The sequence below is a fragment of the Sesamum indicum genome, linkage group LG7, assembly GCF_000512975.1.
Source record: "Sesamum indicum cultivar Zhongzhi No. 13 linkage group LG7, S_indicum_v1.0, whole genome shotgun sequence".
In the NCBI taxonomy this organism is placed as follows: domain Eukaryota; kingdom Viridiplantae; phylum Streptophyta; class Magnoliopsida; order Lamiales; family Pedaliaceae; genus Sesamum; species Sesamum indicum.
The window spans coordinates 1,573,780-1,579,629 of NC_026151.1; positions in this window are offsets into that span (position 1 = coordinate 1,573,780).

Genomic DNA, 5,850 nt, shown 5'->3' on the forward strand with positions numbered 1-5,850 from the left:
TTTGCGGGCCCGTTCCCGGCCACGCGCACTAGATCCAGATTCGCCGTCCGACGATCTTTCCATCCATGCCGCGCGTGCTCTGAACCGGCCTCCGACGCGCCGCCACTCGCCAGCCACAGACCTCATTTTCGCCCCCTTTTTCACCGCCAACATTTTTCTCAAATTCCGGCGGCGTCCCGACGACCCACCGGCCGCTGCTCATACCGGCCACAACGAGGCGAACATTACCCACTAAACAATTTTGGATTCCACCGACGAGAGAGGTTGGGCTTTTACCTTTACCTTTGATCCTTGTCGTCGCCGTTTCGCCGCCACCGGAGTGTCTCCCGATCGCGGACCACCACCAACCGTCTCGCCTCCTCCGTGCGAGTCGAACGAGCCATCTCCCATCCATTCCCATCAAGGCATTGTGTTGATCACGGCACCTCCCAAACGCCGACGGATTTCCACCGGTGGACTCGCCTTCCCATGGCGGAACAACCCCTCCGATCAGCAACCACCATCGGAGCCTCAATGCCTATGGAAACCTTGGTAGCCAACTCGGCCGGTGTCGATTCCAACTCGAACGAATCAACTCAGAAATTGCCCCCTGATTTGCATAAACATGCCGAGCAGCAAAAGTCAAGTTCTTTTATTAAATCATTTGCTGAAGCTGTCTCTAATTCGACAGGGAATCGGCGTCTTCATCAACATCCTTGCGATCTCCGAAAATTCTTTTTGGCCGACCATAACCCCCAACCACTCGGCATCAAGTCTGTTAACCATGGCCGACCCACTCTTTCATTTGCCGATGCTGAGACAGAGGAGCTCGCGGCGCCCTATCGATTTTCCCTTGTTGGAAAATTCTCACATGGAGCACCCCCTTACAGTCAAATGCACCAGCTTATTGCTAGATTGGGGATTCAAGGAGTGTTTACAGTCAGCATGATCAACTCCAAACACGCCCTTATCTCCCTTTCCAGCGAGTCAGACTATTCCCGCCTGTGGCTACGGCTCATTTGGTTTCTTCAAGGCTTCCCAATGAGAATTTTCAAATGGACGCCAACATTTACTCCGACGCAAGAATCATCTGTCGTTCCTATTTGGGTTTGCTTTCCTGAACTCCCTGCTCATTTATTTCGTAAGGAAGCTCTATTTTCTGTTGTTAGCATGGTTGGATCACCTTTGCAAATTGATGCTTTAACTCTTAACAAGTCTAAATTATCACAAGCTAGGGTTTGTGTGGAAATAGACCTGCTAAAACCTATCATTGAAGAATTTGACTTGCACATTAATGGTGTAACCATAGTGCAGAAAGTTGCTTTTGAAAATCTCCCTAAATACTGTTCTTTGTGCAAGCATGTGGGACATAAGGATATTGACTGCTTTTCGAAAGGTAATGCCCCTAAACCCCCACCCCGTAATAAGATCAACCACAAGCATCAATAATTTGCAGGAATTGAGATAAAACAAGCTCGTGATAAAGGAAAAAAGGTGACTGTGCCAGTTAGCCATCCCGCTGCCGACCATAATTCAGAAAGAAGCAAAGCGTCATCCCCAGCTGCAAAAGAGGAATGCTCAATCACCAACCAGCCAAAAAAGGGGGTCAAAGATCAACAGGAGAATGACAATCAAATTGAACATAGTCAGAGCCATGGAAAACAGGAGAACCTAAAGATGGATAACACAGGAACTCCAAACACTGTAGCTCATCAGGGAGCTGCCATACAGGAATGCACCTCTGACACTACCTTGATGCCACAAGGAGAAAATTGCACAGACAACATGGACAACTTCAACCTGAATGACCCATTAATTGCAGAATTATTGGACAGAGATTTGAATGCGGAAAGTCATGAACGAAGTTCCACAAGCAAACTGAAAGCCAAAGGAAAAGCTAAGAAGACCCCAAAAAGTGGTGACAAGGGCAGCACTTCAACAAAGGGAACAGGAACTAGAATCCTTTTAAGAGGAGAATGTAGCAATAAAAGACGAAGAAATAAGTTCCTTTCTGAGATGGATATAATTGAGATTCAAGCTACCGAGAAAACTAGTGAAAGTGAGGCTCAGGACACCAAAGAAAACAGCGGCAAAGAGGAAGAACTCACACCAATCTACAACAGATTTCAAAGCCTGGATGACGGTGACTCACTTTTGGAGCTTGACACTGAGCTCCAGCCACAAGTACAAGCAAGAGAACAGGAGATCAATCAAAATGTCAATGATATAGCACTGGAATCAAATCTCCAAGAACACATTTTGGAAGACTCAACTATGTCTAACAAGTTAAAGAGAAACAATTCCATGGAAGATAACTCTCTCAAGACAGGCAAAGTTGGAGGCAAAAGAAGAAAGAACAAAGGTAACAGTACTACTAGGACCCTCCCTAAAAGGTACACCAGGTCTGTTTCCTCTTCATCTCTACAATTTTAAATGACCAAAATTCTGATTTGGAATGTTCGAGGTATTGGTAAAATTGATAAACAAAAAATTCTCTTGGATATGCTTTTAACTCATAGACCCCATATTTTGGTTTTGCTGGAACCTTTTATTCACGTCGAAGATGCTTCTTTCATTCACAGGTTTGGTTTTCATTCTGTTTTCTCTAACATTTCTAACAAAATTTGGTGCCTTGCTCAGTTTGGTTTTGATGTTCAAGTGGTACTGAATACTAATCAACTCCTTCATGTGAAAATTAGTTCGATACTTCTTCAAAAGGAAATTTTTTGTAGTTTTGTATATGCCAAATGTTACAGGAATCCTAGGAGAGTGTTGTGGGAAGAGCTTAAAAGAATTTCCCTCAACAAGGTTCCTTGGATTGTTGGAGGAGATTTCAACACTATGCTTCACACACATGAAAACCAAGGAGGCACCATCAGCAGCTTGGGCTCTATTGAGGACTTCAATGACATGGTCTTGGAGAGTGGATTAACTGATGCAGGATTTGAAGGGGAGCCTTTCACGTGGACTAACAAAAGGGTTTGGAGGCACTTAGATAGAGTCTTATATTCTCAAGAATGGGCTGAATTATTCAATTCCACCAGAGTTTCACATCTCCCCAGAAGATTGTCAGATCACCATCCTTTGTTAATTACTGCCATTAGAAAAAAGGAAAATGTTCCCTCCTCTTTCAGATTTCAGCATATGTGGATTATGCACCATAACTTCCAAGATATGGTTCAGATTTCAGCATATGTGGATTATGCACCATAACTTCCAAGATATGGTTAAACAATCCTGGGGTGCCCCGGTACAGGGATATGGTATGTATAGATTGCAACAAAAGCTATATAGGTTGAAGGATCACTTGAAGCAGTGGAACAAGGATAATTTTGGTAATGTCTTCTCTTTAGTGGACCAAGCCAAGGCTGCTGCTAATGAAGCGGAGAAGCAGTTTGATAGGCTGCCATCTGAAGCCAATTTGATCAACCTTAATAGACAAAATGTTGCTCTTATCCATGCTCTTAACCTTGAATCCAAGTTTTGGAGGCAGAAAAGCAACTGCAAATGGCTTGAAGCGGGAGAAAGGAACACCAAATTCTTTCACGCCTCTGTCAAGAAGAAAAGGTTGAAATCCAGAATCTCCAGAGTGATGGACAATCAACAAGAAATTACTGACTCTGCTCAAATTAAGGATTCTGCTGTTCACTTCTTTGAAAGTCTCCTATGTGATACCTCTACCGCCTCTCTTCCTCATGATTTTCCATTTCAATTTCCTCAAATTCATCAAGATGTCCTCCTTAACCTCTGTCAAGGTCCCTCCCAAGATGATATTAAAGATGTTGTCTTCTCTATTAATAAAGATAATGCAGCTGGGCCTGATGGATTCTCTTTAGCATTCTATCAAGCCTGCTGGAATACTATCGCAGAGGATGTCACTGAAGCTGTCATGGATTTTTTCAGGGGCACCCCTATGCCCAGAAACTTCTCTGCCACATCTATCATTCTTATCCCTAAGAATGACTCCCCCCAATCCTGGTCTGAGTTCAGACCTATCTCCCTCTGCAATGTTACCAATAAGATCATGTCCAAGCTTCTTTACACTAAAATCTCCCAAGATCTTCCTAGCCTCATTTCCCCATCTCAGAGTGGTTTTGTGCCTGGTAGGCTGATTGCTGACAATATCCTTCTGGCTCAAGAAATGACACATCATCTTGACATGAGACATAGCAAAGGGAATCTTATCTTAAAATTGGATATGTCTAAGGCTTATGACTGGGTGAACTGGAAATTTCTCTATGTGATTCTTGAGAAGATGGGTTTCCCCACCAGATTTATTGTCCTCATCAAGCACGCTATCGAAAATTGTTGGTTTACCATTCTGGTTAATGGAGAACCCTCTGGTTTCTTCAAATCTACTCAAGGCCTTAGACAAGGTGACCCAATTTCCCCTGCTTTATTCATCCTCGCTGCAGAGGCCCTTTCCACAGGGCTTAATCACCTTTTCTCACAGAATCCTGACATGTTCTATCAAACGGGGTGTAAAACTAGAGTGTCTCACCTGGCCTATGCGGATGACTTCATCATTTTCACAAAATGTGAAGAACACTCTCTGACCAAATTGATGCAATTCCTGGAGCTATATGAAGACCAATCTGGCCAAAAAATCAATCACTCCAAGAGTTTCTTTATCCCTAGTAAGAAGGCCAATAACATTGCCCACAGAATCAAATCCATTACAGGCTTCAACCTCAAGTGTCTCCCTATCACCTATCTTGGAGCTCCTCTGCACAAAGGTCATAAGAAGAAAATTCTTTTTGAACCCCTTATTGACAAAATCAGAAACAGGATCAGTGGATGGGAGCATAAACATCTTTCACAAGGGGGTAGACTTCAACTTATCAAAAGTGTTCTTTCCTCCATGCCTGTATATCTTCTTCAAGTTTTGAGCCCTCCTATTGGCACTCTTCAAAAAATTGAACAACTTTTTGCTAAATTCTTTTGGGGATCCACTACTGACCACAGAAAAATTCATTGGGTTAAATGGGCTTTCATCTGCTATCCTTGTGAAGAAGGGGGTTTGGGCATCAGAAACATTAGAGATACTGTCACAGCCTTCACTCATAAACTCTGGTGGCGGATGAGACAAAATAATTCTCTATGGGCCAACTTCACTATCAGTAGATATTGTAAAAAGTCTACACTTGCCTCTACTAAAGCTAAATCGAAGGACTCTAACATTTGGAGAAGAATTTGCAGCATGAAAGCCATTTCTCAGGAGAACATTTTTTGGAGCCTTGGAGCTGGTAATGTATCTTTCTGGTATGATTGTTGGCTCCCTGCAGGCACCCTTCATTCCCTCATACACCCCATCAGAGCGTCTAATGCCCTGGTCAAGAATTTTTGGACCAACCACACTTGGGATATTGATAAATTGAAGGAAGTTGTTCCTCAGCTTATCATGGAGCTTATTTTGCAGACCCCCATTCATCCTCAGCATCAAGATTTTATGCATTGGAAACCATCCCCTCACGGCTCCTTTTCTACTAAATCAGCTTGGGAGATTACTAGAGATCACAAACCTTCCCTACCCATCTTCAAAAATCTCTGGTCCCCCCTTGTCAGGCCTACTTTCTATCTTGGAAAGTCCTCCATAACTGGATACCAGTGGACAGCAGACTCAAACAAAAGGGCATCTCTTTGGCCTCTAGATGTGTTTGTTGTTTGAAGGAGGAAGAGACTATCCCTCACCTTTTCCTTCATAACAAGGTTTCCCTTGAAGTTTGGAACTTCTTTGCCTCCAAATTTCAACTCAACATTCCAATCACAGACAATTTTTTCATGATCCTGCAAGCCTGGAGAAGCAATATTTCTAATCAACTTCACATCAGAGATATTCTTCCCCCGTTGATCATTTGGTACATTTGGATT